The following is a 17,500-nucleotide window of genomic DNA, read 5'->3' as shown; positions in this document are numbered from 1 at the left end:
GTATTACAAATGGGAGAGTAGAAATTGCCTTGTATTTTTTAAAAGAATGACAAAAATTACGTACGCTGTGCATTATTTACAAAGTGTGGTATTTGTATATGTTATGATGTATATATACACACACACACACACACACACATATGAACACACACACGGGCGCAAACCCACGCACACACACAAATATGTGTATGTATATTCTCGGATAATTTGAGAAGCGATGACGTCACAGTTATATGTAAATAATAACTATATATTATAAGATTGAAGCTTCTAGGCGATCGCCATGCATTGACTAAAGTCAGTAGTCTAACAGTTGGGCATAAAAGCTTTAAACTTATATATTATTATTATTATTATTAATATTATTATTACAGATTATATATATATACACACACGTACAGAGACACACACACACACACACACACACATATATATATATATATATATATATATGTATGTATGTATATATATATGTGTGTGTGTGTGTGTGTGTGTGTGTGTGCGTGTTTGTGAGTGTATAGATTATGATCGATTCTCTTGTAAACGACAAATGAGGGTGCAGTAAAATAAAGCCCTCAATATATTCTTAGCAGACGAATGTGACGCTTGAGGTCTGTAAGTTCCTTGCTAATCTATTGGCAATTAACACAAGTTAAGGACTCAGTTTGCTGATTATTTACCATGTGCTTTTTTGAGTGGACTGCTCTGCTTCGTGCCACCGCACATCAACATACTATTTCCATTTAGAGTAGCAACGTTTTGCCAGCGTGCGGCCATACTTGTACGAAGTAGATCCTGATGCACACACACACACACACACACACCACACACACACACACACACACACACACATATATATATATATATATATATATATTATATATATATATATATGTATATATATATATATATATATATATATATATATATATATATATATATATATATATATATATATATATATTATATATATATATATATATATATATATAATATATATATATATATATTATATATATATATATATATATATACGTATACGTATGTATATGCTTGTGTGTGTGTAGACTCCTCACACGTATGCATGTTTTTAACATTGGCTTTTTATAATTATATGACTACTGTGCCGGGGTTTAAATTTGTGCTCAAGGCCAGAAATGAGAGGGCAAGCTGATTACATCGACATCAGTGCTCAACTAATACCTATTTTTATCGCTTCCGAATGAATGAAAAGCAATGGAAGCCTAGGTAGAATTTAATGGACATTAACTGTTTTCGTAAGAGTACAAATATGTTATGAAATAGATTCTAGTTCAGTTACGGTAGATTATTCTCCTTTCGTAAATCAAGAGTTAGTTGAACATACATATCAAATATTTTGCAACGCGGTGTCATATTACTTTATGCATTTGTGTACACGGAAAATAGTGGCAATTTTATATCGTATACCGTATGTATTAATCAATCATTCAATTCAAAACTCGTTTTTATTGATCAAACAAGAAGAATGTATGAAAAGAAGACAGTACATATCACCGTCTTTGAAAATGCTTCGCTTACCTTCTTTAGACATCAGGAATTCCATACCTGAACTTATGTTCAACATACATAGTATATTAAATGGATGATTGGCTAGTTCTTCGTTCTCTAGATTATGAGAATTATCGTATAACTAAATAATACTTCCACTGCAGTGTAAATATCATATTGGATATTTCAAAATGTACATATTACGCGCTGATTATATTGAATCTATGGAAGCTACATATTTTGTTTGACATAATGGAGAGGAATAGAGAAATCAACATTATGTGTATCCGGTGTTAGAATTGTGTGACTATCGAGGTAGCGCATATTTTTCCGCATTATATTTGTACTATGAATCCATTAACGCCGTTCAGTTATATCAATTGTGTTGCAATGTTCTCTACAGCCGAATAAATTGACAAACACCCACGAGAGGCTTTGTTATTCTATAAACTATAAAGGTTTAATTTATAGCTTTGTAAAGCTACACGCAAATAACCTCGTTGAGATGAGAGTGTGTTAGTGAAAGATCTATTCCTTTAAGTACATAAGGGCCACAATCCTAGCATAGGTCCTATCTAGAATTGGTCTCTCATAAACGCTGCCCTACATGTCGCCATCACTAACTGATTTTAGTTTCGACAACATCACGTCGGGGTCACCAGTTATAACTTTGTTAAGCTATACTCAAATAAACTCGTGGAGAGGATAACGTGTAAATGAAAGAGTTATTCCTTTAAGTACCTCAGGGTGACAGCCACCAGTTATTTCTACCTCTTCGTAACCCGCGCAACCGAAAGTCTACTTCGCTGATAAGATTTCCCCTGTTTCATTATCAAACGTCTGCTATTGGTTTGCCCCTTTAATTGTCAGCTTACATCTTGTTGTAAGATTTCCTTTACCAAATCGCATTATATCGGTTCAAATAAATCTTGTTTTTTATGACTGTACACACTATGATTTCTTTCGACACCCTTATCCCCTTTCCTAGCTGGCACTGCTCCTTGTTCTTTTGGCCTTAGTTAGAGAGTGATTTGATAAACTAGTCTATAAATTAAAACTGACCCCATAAAACAGTGACAAGCAAAATCTGCTGACATGCTTATTCCTTACAGTTCTGTTAATGAATAAGCATGTCTTGTTCTTAATAAAATTATAAGAGCTGATTGCATTAAGTGTACGATAGGTGTTGATGGCAAAATCTTAAAGACATGTTACTCCCTCAATTTCAGTTTCTGGTTGTGGTTTGTGTTCAAGCAAATCTTCCCTGTGCTCTGCATTATATTGTTTGCATGTTATCCAGTGGATACAAAACCCAGCCCTATATTATCTGTATTTATAATCTGCTGGTGCTACGCGGTCAATAATTTCGGGTTGTGCATCACATCATCCAGCATTTCCTGGTCTGCTCCGTCTTTGAGAAAATTCTGCCTGGGAAATCTTAGTACAGGGTCTCTGGTCCTGGGTAGCATAAATAAAGCTTGTTTCAGTCTATTTCTCTATTTATCCAATTTCTGGATTCTTTTCATCATTGCTGCATTTATTTTCCCCGAATGGTTCCTTTTAGGTACCCCCTTTGGTTTCAAGTGTATTATGCTACATTTTGCTGTAAAATGTATTTACATGAGTTCCAATGCTTTTGTTTTGTTTCTATAACTATCTCCTTTTTTCATGTCGTCTAACTCTCAGTGCTTTGTCCTGGATGCATTGTTTTAGAGTATCCTACGCATTCAATAGATTCTCTTCGTGTTTGATCTGCTAACTTTCTTTTAACATTACTTGCTTTTCTCGTCTATACATTCACACCAGTGGCTAACCATTCGATTATTGACATTTCACTTCGCAGGTTATTAATTTCTTTCTGCAGTTTTTCTGTCCATTTAAGCTGCTTATTATTATGTATGTTTTTCTTTTTGTAACTTTCTGACCAATGTCGCAGCTTATAGATTTAGTAGCAGAATATACAAGGTTAGCAAAAGAGATTAGTTTGCTTTCAAACTCTGCAAACATTTCTTTATTTGCAGCATTGCAAAGTTTTATACTTTTATCATTTTAATTTTATTCATATATTCATATATTGTTTTGTTCTTAAAATTACGTACTTTGTCACTCTTTCATTCCGCTGTACATGGCTTTACGTAATTCTCGACAATGTATTCTTTAGTTTCTGAAATGCTTTATGCCTTGTCTTAGTTTCTCTTCTGTCTAATTACACCAGTTCTCTCATTGACATTTTCTTCCGAATAGTTAGGAAATGTTACTGTCGGTGTTCTGATATTGTCAGCTTCGATCGGTTTTTCTTGCTTTCAGTTATCGCACTCAGCTCTTAGATGTCCAAATTCAATAAATATCAATTTTCTTTCTTTTCAGGTTTATATACTACGTTTTTACTTGCATCTACGTATGGTCGGCTGTTTTAGTAATCTAGTTTTCACCATTCTGTAACATTGGATTGGGTATTGTTTAATGCCTTAAAGAATGCCGTCATACACTTTGTATATTCCTCAATAGACAATTCCTGGCTTGTTTTCTGCTATCGATGGTTGCTTGTAAGTGTTTGTCCAACTGGTTCAGAGTTGGAGATTTCCAGCTTCTGATGACCTGTTGGGGAGGGTACTCCAGTATCGTAAATTTCTATTCCAGCCTATCAATCACTGGAACAAGTGCTATTGTATACCACGTGATGGACGATGCAGTATGACGTAAATGGTTTAGGCATTTTGCAACAATAAATTCTGTTTTATCCTTACTGGTATAGAGCACGTGTAGTAAACATAACAGGTTTGCTTAAAGAAGCTTAGTGAGGGTTGCCTGCTTCTACTACTACTACTACTACTACTACTACTACTACTACTACTACTACTACTACTACTACTTCCATTTCATTTCTCACAGATCTTGATTTCACCTACTCCACCTAAAACGTGCAAGGACTAACAACAAACAGATGTCAATAATTTAGCCATGCTAAAATCCTCGCTGACCCCAAGAGAAGATGTCTGAACATAGTCCACCCAAATTTCTATTTCAGTTTCTTCAGGAGATTTCTCAAACCTGGTTTTCAATGCTCCAAGTGATCCTACAAGGCCTGAGATTTGGGGAGAAAGTCAATTAGATTGACCCCAGAACGCAACTGATACTTAATTGATCGACTACGAAAGGATGAAAAACGAAGTCGACCTCGGTGGAAAGTGAATTCAGATCGTAAAGATAGACAAAATACCGCTAAGCATTTCGCCCGATGTGCTAACGACTCTGGCAGCTCACTGCCTAAATAATAATAATAATAATAATAATAATAATAATAATAATAATAATAATAATAATAATAATAATAATAATAATAATAATAATAATGATAATAATAATAATATCATTACTATTTTTATCATTATCATCATTACAATCATTATCATCATACTATTTTTCAGTAAATTCTTGGAATATTTCGAGGTGAATTTACGCGGACCTAAAGTTTATAGTTACGAAGAAAAGAAAACGAAAGGAAGAAAAATAATCTCTTTCGGAATAATGCTGTAAAAGACTTCTGGAGTGTATCGAAACTACAACCAAATATTTCATTCTGATAGACTTCGTACTCGTTAGTTGGTACTTTAAATTGATTAATATTGATTTCTTTCGTAAATAGTGATTCCTACCACTCCAATTAAGGAACTCTAATGGTGATATTCTTCGATTGTGATGCTGTAAGTGCAGCTACTATTGCCGATGGTGGTGATGATGATGATGATGATGGTGATGATAGTGACGATAAAGATGATGTTGATGATGACGACAAGACGACGACGACGATGATGATGATGTTGATGATAATGATGATGATGATGATGTTGATGATAATGATGATGATGATGATGATGTTGATGATGATGATGACGACGACAACGACGATGATGATGATGATGATGATGATGATGACGACGATGATGATGATGATGACAGCGACGGTGATTACCACGACGAGGATAACTACTTCGCTTGTGCTGTAAATGATTATTAAACTGGCAGTAATTAAATCTATCAGAAGTTTCTGAATCGCAAATCACATGCCTAATAACTGTCGCTTCTGAAACGGTAATTGAAATACAGAGGTATTTTATCTGAGAGTGTGTTTAGTGAAATCGTGTGGGCTAAAGAGACAGTGTGTAGCGTGATAAAGTAAATTATATGCTGCTAATATGGTGTTAATGTTGTGTAGTTAGTTAATCCTCTAAATCAATGGCAACATAAATTTCTTAAGATAAGTAGATGGTATTATATAGCCATTGTGCCCTTGGTTAGAAGAGGCAGGAAAAAGCTAATGAGCTAATCGGGAAGTAGTACCTGACGTGGACAGCTTACATAAAAGTCATGTTTCGAAGACGGTAAAGTGGAATTGTAATGAGCAGAGATGAAGCTAATAGCTTCTGATCTGACCGTATTTAATGAACGTCATTCGAAATTGCGTGTTCCCATGGTTTATGGAAATAAATTTACATGTCATCGAAGGGGGGATGTAATGAGGCTAGACGATTCAAGAGCAACTCTGCATTGGTAAAGGTTTTTGTTAGAAACGGGGTCTCGTTAACTTGTTCACACTCCCCGATATTAGAAAATTTAAATGAAGCTGTCCACATATTGGAAAAGATAGCATAACATGTTTGAGGATGACATGTCTCAGTGCATGAAACAGGAAAGGGATTCTAAAACCGTAGGCTTGAGTAATAATCATAGACTTCAATAAAAAGTATATTTAGCGGCCATTTGTAGCTGCTAGTCCTGACAAGTGATTAACCAAATTAACGAAAAAATGTATTATCGAAACAGAAACATAGAAAACAAACCTCTTGATTTTGAATTAGATTTATATGAACTCATCACTGACACCGAATGTTGATATCAATATTAATATAATTGGTAAATGTGTCCTTTAATTAAACTTTTATCCACACCAGTAGTTTGTCTCTCAGAAATATATGTCGATTAACATGTATAAGAAAGGCGAAATATAAGCCCAGTTTCATTTTTAAAAATCAGTACAAGAAGTGGCATATTTCGTATCTCCTTATTTTTCTAAGAGTCAGTAAACATCAGGAATTGATATCCATGTGTTGCAACTGAAATAAACGCTACAGAAATTATCAACGGAGCATTAAAACAACATTAACTAAATGCTTTTACACAATCTCTGTATGCAATAGAAATTTAACGAACAATAATAGCTAAAATTGGGTAAATAAGAATTTTAACTGAATACAAATTTAATGTGAATAATATTAATCGAGGAATAACTGATTTAACGGAAAGCAAAGTAAATAATTACAATGAGAAAATATAAAATCATTATATGAAACGCAGCTTCAAATAAATCAATAGTAGACATAGAAGGTAACCTATTTAGAATTAGTGCGGAAAATATTTGCTTTGCTTTTATTAAATATGAATAAAATACATAACATTAAGCGACGTGGTAAGATGTTCGCTACTTTATAGAATACATTATCAAGCTAAAGCAAGATGATGTCGAAGTAATTAAAGAAAGAGACTGTTAGAGGAAACGTTTAATAGAGGTAAATCTGCAAAGGAGGATACAATGTAAATTGTATCCACAACAACTCCATCTTCGAAGTAATTAAACACGTATGCATATTCATTTATATATCCACCCACACATGCAAACACGCACACGCACACATATACATACATATATATATATACATTCGTACACATACAGATACATGCATATTTAGATTAACAAATATGTTGAACTTGGCTGTCCGAGTTAACAGTTGAAATTATAAAATATTCAACTTTAATTTTATACAATTAATTTAATGATTAACGTTGGATATTCTAACTCTGTACTCTTGTTTATATGCTTCTGGTGTATTCTTAACTCGCCTTCCATTTTTGTTTATTTGCTTTTCTCTAATATTAACTGCGTCAGCACATAGGATTACTGAGAGTTATTTATTATATTTTCTGTCTTATTTGATTAGGGGTTCATCTCCTCTCAACATGGAATACATTTCATTCACGTAATGCACGTTCTGTGTGTTCCATACATTCGTAGCAGAACTATTGTCTATTGTGTTTCATACTTTGTGTTTCTGTCTCTATTCATCGATAGGCTGTTGTAATAGTTTGTTTGAATGACCATCGTTATACAGCGTTTGCTTTAATCAATCAATTGTATTTTTTCATCTCGTGTCTTTATTGTCAAAGTGAATCCAAGTGCATTCACAAGCAGAGTGTTTGCCGTTGACATTTCCAGATTATGGGGGAATTCTCAATCTCCCTCAAGGTATATGCGTTCGCGCATGTCTTTTGGGTAAACTGAAGCAATGTATCGATTTTAATGTAAATGCTTATGCTTAGAAATGGAGAAATATTATTTAAAATGCGAAGAAGGAATTCGTCATACTTGATAGAATTCCCTAGAGTGGACAATGGATTATGGAATTAATACTGATAAGGCAACCCAATTCTACACTAAATGACAATATACAGACGTCTGAAATACAAATTTTCGGCTGTTAATCTCTGAGGTTCTAAATCCACACGTTATATACTAGGCAGAAACCAAATCCGTGCAGCATTATGAACTGTAGACTGAATAATGATGAATTAGGGGATGGGGGATATTTGACTCAAAAAAATAAAAGAAAAAGAACGTGTCTGATTACATCGTTGACTTTTCAATATAACGAACAGGAAAATTTACATACATAGAAACTCACACACACACACACACGGACACATACATACACACATACACGCGGTTGTAACAGAAAGTTCTCAGACTAGTTCCGAAGCGCACCAATAGATGGCACTACACGGTTGCATGCCCTGTGAAAGCTATCAGTGACTTTCAAGAGGCAAGACATTTCTGCGTCTACTTCAGAAGTTGTAAATTGTTTGTTTCTGTGGTCACGTGTATGCTGTAGTCTGCGATTTTTCCATAGGCAGGAAGTTGGAACAAAGAGCCAACGTAAGAATTTGAGAGAAACATTGACTGTGACCCGTGAAGATTATGGCGACGAGGCGATGGGTCATGGGCAACATCTCGAGTGGCACGGGCGTTTCAAAAGTGGCACGACAGAGCTGTAAATCAAAAGTACAGTCATCTATTTTTGGCAACATTCCAGGTATTCTACATCGAGAATTCATCGCCCAGTGCCAGACCGTCATTTGGAAGTTCTACCCTGACGTATGCAAGAGTGTATAGGATGTTATTTGGTGAAAGCAGCCGGATCTTCACGATGACAAACACACACTCACACACACACACACACCACACACACACACACACAACACACACACGCACACACACATACACACACACACACACACACACATATATATATATGCATTTGTATACACAGAGCTAAAAGAAGAAACGTTGATGACAACAAAATGTATTAAAATTACTCGTTAGCCTTCTTTACGCAGATGCTGGGGAATCAGGATAAGCTTTTCTTTTAGCAGGCAGTCATGGGAAGCTGAGATCCGAATGTTCAATGTTGCCTTTGAAACTATGTTAAACAGCTCTCTTGGTAAAACCTGAGAAGATACAGAATTGAAGAGATTCGACTGTCTGGGAAAATCGGCGCCGAAACTACAAAATTCTGAACGCTAAACTTGAATGATAGAAGAACTGTGCGCAGTAGGAGTTGTAAGACCGAAGAGCAGAAGCCATTAGATCAGTCGCGTAAAAGAACAGAGTGCTCGTGTTGTAGGATGTTCAGCCTGTCGAACAATTACCTATGTCAACCTATCTGGAGCCATTTTCTGAATGCTCTTCAAGTTATCTATCTTGTTCGTGAAGGAAACTATTTCAGAAGAAACACTTATGATACACACACACGCACACACACACATACACACACACACACCACACACACACACACATATATATATATATATATAGATATGTATACATATATATATATATATATTATATATATATATATATATATAGATATATATATATATATATATATATATATATATATATATATATGTATATATATATATATATGCGTGAGCGCACGTGTGAGTGTGTGTGTGTGTGTATCGACCACGAGAGATGACGGTCTCCCTTCTAAAATAAATATTCTATATCAGCCAAAACAATATTTTTCAGAAAGTTTTCACAATGGGATCCGTTAGAATATCTTAACTGTTTCCCTAACGCCAGATCATTCCTATACATATATGATTCAATATTTTTGTGAAAGGTAAAACAGAAGTCTCAAGATTTTCGGCAAGATTTTCTAGATTCTAGATTGTTTTAATGATTTAATACGGCGGCATTTCCCATTGTGTTAATATTCACTGGTGATTATAAACTGAACATATTTGATGTTTTCATGCAGATTTCTTTCATTGCTGCATATGGTAACATATCGTTACAAATTATTCACACAACCTATTTTGTTTTTCACAAGTCAACGGTACATAACACCAGGGGAAAAGAGGTTGATTTGAACGGTTACGGATCAGTATAGTCTCGCATATTGGTAATATATCAGGGCGTGATTCGTATATTCCGAAGACAGATTTTCAGAGCCAGATCTTGAAGGGTACATAAACATAACCCCTATATCTATAGGGCCCCTCTATCATACGCAAACCACACTAAAGTTGTAAGTGTAAAAGAATGAAAATATCATCGAAAAAGTCAAAATCGAATTAAACAGCAACTTTAATTTTGCACAGAGGACAGCAATATAACGATTCATACAACATTGAATGCTGAAACTATTGAATAACGTGTAGGTACCGGAAAGAACTAGGAGCAAAAATAATCTAAATAATTGTGTCATTGTATTAAAAGCGGAATAATGATAATAAACTTTGCTTAGAGTGCATTGTAATATTATTGTGTACCTTCATTGGGGAGAGAACAAAATTATTCAAATAAATTCAATGTAAGAATACGCATACATACACAGACACACACAAGGAAATACACACGCACATATACGTATATCAACATACAGACGCACATATTTATATAAGTATATGTGTGTGTGTACTAGTATGTGTGACTGTGTGTACATGTCAGCGTCTGTGTGTTTGCGTGCATGTTAGTAAATGTATGTGTCTGTGCGCATGAATGAATATTTATTAGCTATAAAAATCTATACAAATATAGAAGAAAACGTTATGAAAATATATTCTATAGTAATTCCAAACACTATTGACATTCGATGATTCAAAGTATTGTGTAACTCACTAGACGTATATGCGCATGAATTCTTAATAAAACCCGAAAGCACAGAACAGGGATATATGAAATAGAAACATTTGCAACAAAGGGAAAAATTAAAAATAAAACTCAAGTAATATCCAAAACAAACAAGACATAACATATTTTTCAAGTATCAACATGGGATTTATATTAACTGTAATTTCTATGTTAACGTTGCAGCAGCAATGATGGTGCACTGACGGAAAATTAGTTTATGGTTTTTACTTTATGACCAGTAGACATCATTGAGTAAAGCTTCATTTATTCAGGCTAATGTGATTTGAGAGGCGTGTATGTATGTACATATATATATATATATATATATATATATATATATATGTGTGTGTGTGTGTGTGTGTGTGTGTGTATGCATGTACGTATATCTATCTATGTATATATATACACATACATACATATATATGTATAAATATATATACATACACACATATGTGTGGGTGTGGATATGTATTTGTATAAATATCTATATCTATATATATATATATATATATATATATATATATATATATACACATGTATGTATGCACATAGAGGAGAAAAATATACATTTACATTTATACTGACAGGCAATGACACATAAGCCCATGTTTACACTCCAATACACACATAATTTTACATATACTTAACATATACGTGAGTATGCATTTATGTATACAAGTATATATATATATATATATATGTGTGTGTGTGTGTGTCTGTGTGTGTGTGTGTGTTGTGTGTGCATACACAATCAGGCATACATATCTTACTGGTGGTGTGAAACAATCGTAGCTGTAATCTAACAAATGGAGACTATATTGAAATGCAGCACAAGCCAGATTTCTTCAAATTTGACTTGAGTAATAGACACAGTAGCGGAGTATAAGTTTTTCACGTATGAAGCCGAACTGCAAGAGTGCACTGAATATGTCTTCTAATGTAAACCCGTTTATTAATTGAAACCCTTGTTTCCGAGCCGGTTTCGTTCACATATATCCACACTTAATAACATAGATATATGCCTATATATAGATAAATGAATACATATAGATCAATCATATAAACTCAATCGGTAAGAGCCGGGTATTTACCGTTAGGCTGTGGTTTGGTGCGGCCCCAAAGCACCGGGTGTTAGAACACCCGAACTTCAAAAAGAGGAGAGATATCTCATTTCAATTCCCTCTACATGTGACAGACATCGACGTGTCACGATTTTTGAGATTTATCAATGTCATCTACTTGAACATTATCGGTCACGAATCCTAGATGGGCTCAGGCATGAGGTATCTCGCCTGTTAATGAATTTCAGGTGTTTTAACACCCTACGCCTTTAGACAGTATTCATCACGTCGCCAAAAAATACACGGTTTGAAAATGCAATTTTAAAAGATGCTTATTTACTTGACCGGTTTCAGTTTTTTAGAAAAATATTGCCAAAAGTAACATGTAAAAGTTTGGTTGTGTTAGGTACTGGTTGTCACAAAAAGTCTGTTACGATAACATGGTGAATCAGGTCAGTTAAAACTACCCTAAAACTAAAATGTTAACTTATTTGAACTTATAATTTTCAGTGTATATATATAGAGAGATACAGTACCAATATTCCACTGATTTTTTTAAATAATTCTTTCTGGAAACTGTCTTTGACATTTTCTTAAGAATGTATATATATATATATATATATATATATATATATATATACCTGGGACAGGAAGTAAATATGTGACGGGATATCAAAAAGGAGATCTCACGGAGAGTAAGAGCCGGACGGAAGGCGTTCAATGGCATAAGGGATGTGCTCAAGGGAAGGTTGGACAGGACCACTCGCGCCAACCTCACCGATAATCGGTGGACCCACGTAGTTGTCGAGTGGTACCCGCGGGAGCGGAAAAGACCACCCGGAAGACCTCCACGACGGTGGAGTGACGATTTCAATAGGACGATTGGGATCACGTGGATGAGAAAGGCGCGAACCATAGAGGAGTGGACAGCGTGCTGTGACCAGCGGTGTCAAGCGGACGCCAGACGGACTGGTCGGTCAAAGTGAAGTGATATATATATATATATATATATATATATATATATATATATATATATATATATTATATATATATATACATATGTATATGTTTGTATATAAGTGTATATATATATATATATATATATATATATATATATATGTATATGTATGTATATAAGTGTATCTCGTATAGTATATACTTATGGTCTATGCTTGTGCTTGTATGTAACAGGCTGACGAATTCTTTTTAAATCGTTAACTATATAGATTGATATTTTATAAAACGAAAGTGGTCTTTGAGTGAAGAAGAAAGTGTAGTCTTGAATTAACTATTTTAAACTACGTAATACGAGATTCAGTAATGGCGAAATTACAAGCGGCATCCCGAAATTTATGCTTGTAATTTACAATTTCCATAAGCAGTTAGCCGTAACGCGGGGCTCGTCTGTCTTAAAATCATAAAACGACGACTATAAGTACTCTGTCGTTGTATTTTATATTTGTAGTGTAACATTGTGAAAAGGTAAAATACCTTTTGTTCTCTAAACAATTAATTGAAATATTAATTGCTATGTTTTAAAGCGATTGGGTTTGAATGCTTCAAGTAATTTGAAGTCGCCGATTAGTAATACTCTTTTCTGCTATAGGGTTAGAAATTTTGTGGTGACAGAGCAAGTCGGTTATATCAACTCCAGTGCATAATTGGTATTTATTTCGTCCATCCCGAATTAGTAAGAGATTAAGTCGACATCGGCGGAATTGGAACTCAGAACGTAAGGACAGACAAAAAACAATTAGCATTTTGCCAAGTGTGCTAACGATTTGGACCGCTCGCTATCTTCTCGATTAGTAATGATGTAATGTCTCATATTTTCTTTTTCGTACATTATTAAAAAATCAAAAGTTATAGACTGTTAGTAGTTAAACGGGGTTGGTTTTAGAAAAACCTGTCGAAAATGTCAATATTTGGTGTTTCATTAGGAACATAACTACATCAATTAGTTGAAATCCTACCGCTACATCACTTCGGCCCCGTTTTAAAAATACGGCGAACGGCATGCTTTCACAGTTGCGGATAATTTAGTGTTTATATTTGTATAACTCATACTGCGTTTTTATTGCAACTAGAATACTCGTTTCAACAAATATGCAGCTGCTAATTAAAAGCATAGTGTGACTACATTTCCCTTCCAACGTAAAGTTATAAACAAATTCTTTGATGGATTATTCATGACAAACTGATGCTTTCATGGAACATTTCTACTGACAGATTTCAGGAACTGTTTAAACAGCAGTGAGTAACGTGTATCAATCTCAAATTCAATTATATTCAATATTTATTCACGCACATGAAATACATAATGTAAAACTTTGAATAACATTTGTCATATTAACAATAATGGTGACGCAATTTAATAAGCTTTGTGTAGCCGTCAGAATTTCGCTTACTTTGATCTCCAACATGCAGGCTATAATAATTGCATAAATTTCTTTATATTGCTCACAATTTCTTTGCTCAATAAAGAATTGCATCGTGAGTTGCATTTGAATTACTTCTGATGTTAAATTGGTAGATAATGGCCAATAGTCACATGCTGAACATAATAGGGAGAGAATTTAAAGTATTTGTTCCAAACCCATATATATATTTATACTCGAATGAATATGGTAATAAATATCCTTATGCCGTTGTTATTTCAATCTCGTCCCCGAGTTGCTATGCTATAGAAGTCCAATCTTCAAAGGTGTTTAAAGATGTCTATCTTAATTTTATTTCTGAGATCACATCAGTATTTCATTTGTAATTGTAAGGTTTTGGATTTTGGGTAGAATTTAGCTAATATCTGTAAATGGTGATTGGACCCTACCGCATAGCGGTTCCTAAACAGGCTTGTACATATTAGGTTTCCTGAATTAATCAATCTATGATCAGTTTGCCACATGGTGCGTTAATGTCATAAGATTTAACACAGAGTATAAGTCATTTTTAGACACAAGGCATCTCTTGTGCATCTTTTAAAGTGATGATTTACTGTGACTCAGTAAATATATGTGCAGTAAGCTATTGCTGAGATTATGGCACTTAACTTCACTTTGCACCAGTCTACAGAACTGGAAACGAAATAGAAGCATGTTCACTAAGGTGTTATTTGTAAAAACAATCAATTTCTGCTTTTCTACAGTTGAATGTTGTTCTAATTTTGGTGTTTCGTATAGAAAGACTAACCGTTGGATCACGTTTTTCTCAGAATTGTATGTTTTTAAGGCAGCGAGTTGGCAGACACTTTAGCACGCCGTGCAAAATGCTTAGCGGTATTTACTCTGCCGCTACGTTCTGAGTTCAATTTCCGCCGAGGTCGACTTTGCCTTTCATCCTTTCGAGATCGATTAAATAAGTACCAGTTACGCACTGGGGTCGATATAATCGACTTAATCTGTTTGTCCCCTCTGTGTGTAGCCCGTTGTGGGTAGTAAAGAAATAGGCATTTCGTCTGCCGTTACGTTCTGAGTTCAAATTCCGCCAATGGTGCCTTTGCCTTTCATCATTTCTGCGTCGATAAATTGCGTTCTTGGGTCGATCTAACCGACTGGCCCCTTCCCCGATAATTACGGGCGCCATACCTCGAGTAGAAAATAATTGTATATTTCTGAAGAGGGAGCGTTGCATACATTGAGATCATAATGTTGAGTTTCATTGTTACTACGTGCCTGTTGATCTTTACTGGGTACGGATAAAATATTACTTTAGTAAGTTTAGTTGTTGTTTCGTATTGATCTAATGACAATTTGATTTAATGGGACCAAGACTTCTCCTTCAAGTAAGCACAACTCACCCTCGCTGCCAAACCAAACACCCCTCCCCAATATAAAAACAAGGAAAACTTGTTTAAGTACTTATTGTTGGGACTGTTATATTTTTCTCTTGAAAAACGCTGTGCTAATCTAATGAGTTACATGTGTTATGTGCTGCTGACAAAGTCTATTACGATATTATTGTGTGAATGAGAAACATTTATATCCAATATTATATCGATTAACCTCTCAGAGTGAAATCGTTTCCATCAAGTGAATAGTACGTTGTCACAAAACTGACCCAATACATGTCAATAGAATATGTCCAGAAACTTCTATAGGGTTTTGTACATAATCATTTGAGAACCGCTCTGTTGACAATAATTTTAACACTGGTATTCATGGTGTATTTGGGCGAAAGAGTTGAAGAAATGACACATCGCTAAAACAGGATTATGTGATGGTCCATGTTTCAATAAACGGAAAAAATGAATTTGCGTGTATTTTTGTCGTGCGTATCATATAAAGAGTTACTTATATTCTCGTGTGACAGTATTTAGAGAAATTACAGTAGATATTGCAATCCACTTAACTAGGAAACAGTTAATCAGTTGTATTTTTTTGAATTTCATTATATTTTAAGATGATGTAGCACCGTGAAAATGTTGGGGACAGTAGGGTTTTCTTTAAGATGTTGCCAAGCAGCGGGATATCGCTTCTTTCATGTTAATATTTAGAACTCCCTAAATCACACACTCCCGTTCATATCATTTATATATATATATATATATATATATATATATAAATATATATGGGATATGGGTACAGGGCGTCATCCACAGTAAACAACATGAAATATTAGGTTGTATGAATTTTCAAATTGATTTTCGGTAAATTACTTTGAGTTCATATATCATTTTAAAGGCCGTTGTTCGCTCTGTCTAATCGTGTCGCTCCTTTTCTTTTTGAATAATTAGGCCATTTTTTCCGGAAATTTGAATACAACACGGATAAAAAGCAAATTCGTACAATTTTCTTATTCCAGTTAAAGCTAGGGCGAAAACCTGCTGAAAAAGCTCGCGATATCAACGATGCGTTTCGCCCCGGAACCACTAATGAAAGTATAGCACAATGGTGGTTCAAGAAATATCTTAGCGGTGACGAGAGTCCTGAAGAGGACAAGCACAGTGGTCGGCCATCGGACGTTGACAACGATCAACTAAGAGCCTTAGTCGAAGCCAATCAACGCACAACTGTTCGAGAGCTTGCTTCTGAATTAGACATAATGTAAACGACAATTTCCAACTGCTTGGAAAAACAAAAATACTTGAGAAATGGGTGCCGCACGATTTGAACAACAAAAAATAACAAAAACGTCGTTTTGAAGAGTCGTCATCCCTTCTTTTACGCAACAAGAAAGACCCGTTTCTCGACCGGATTGTAACTTGCGATGAAACGTGGATTCTTTACAACAACAGACAGCGCTCAGCTCAGCGCTTAGACGCCGAAGAAGCTCCACGGCACTTCCCGAAGCCAGAGTTGCACCAATAGAAGGTCATGGTGACTGCTTGGTGGTCTGCGGCCGGTCTCATCCATCATAGCTTTTTGGATACAGGTGAAAGCATTACGGCGGAGAAGTAATGGCAGCAAAAGGAAGAAATGCATAAGAAACTCCGACATCAACAGCCAGCATTTGTTAATAGAGAAGAACCTATTCTTTTCCACGACAACACTCGGCCGCACGTCGCACATCATCCACCATGCTCATTAGACCTCTTGCTTACCGACTACCACTTTTTCAAGCACCTCGACATCTTCCTGCGTGAGAAAATGCTTCAAAAACCAAGACGATACCAAACACGCCTTCAAAGACTTCATCACCGTCAGAATACAGGATTTTTAAGCTA

This window comes from Octopus sinensis, linkage group LG12, assembly GCF_006345805.1.
Source record: "Octopus sinensis linkage group LG12, ASM634580v1, whole genome shotgun sequence".
NCBI classification, from domain to species: domain Eukaryota; kingdom Metazoa; phylum Mollusca; class Cephalopoda; order Octopoda; family Octopodidae; genus Octopus; species Octopus sinensis.
The sequence above is the reverse complement of the archived record's forward strand: the minus strand, read 5'-3'. Positions refer to the sequence as shown.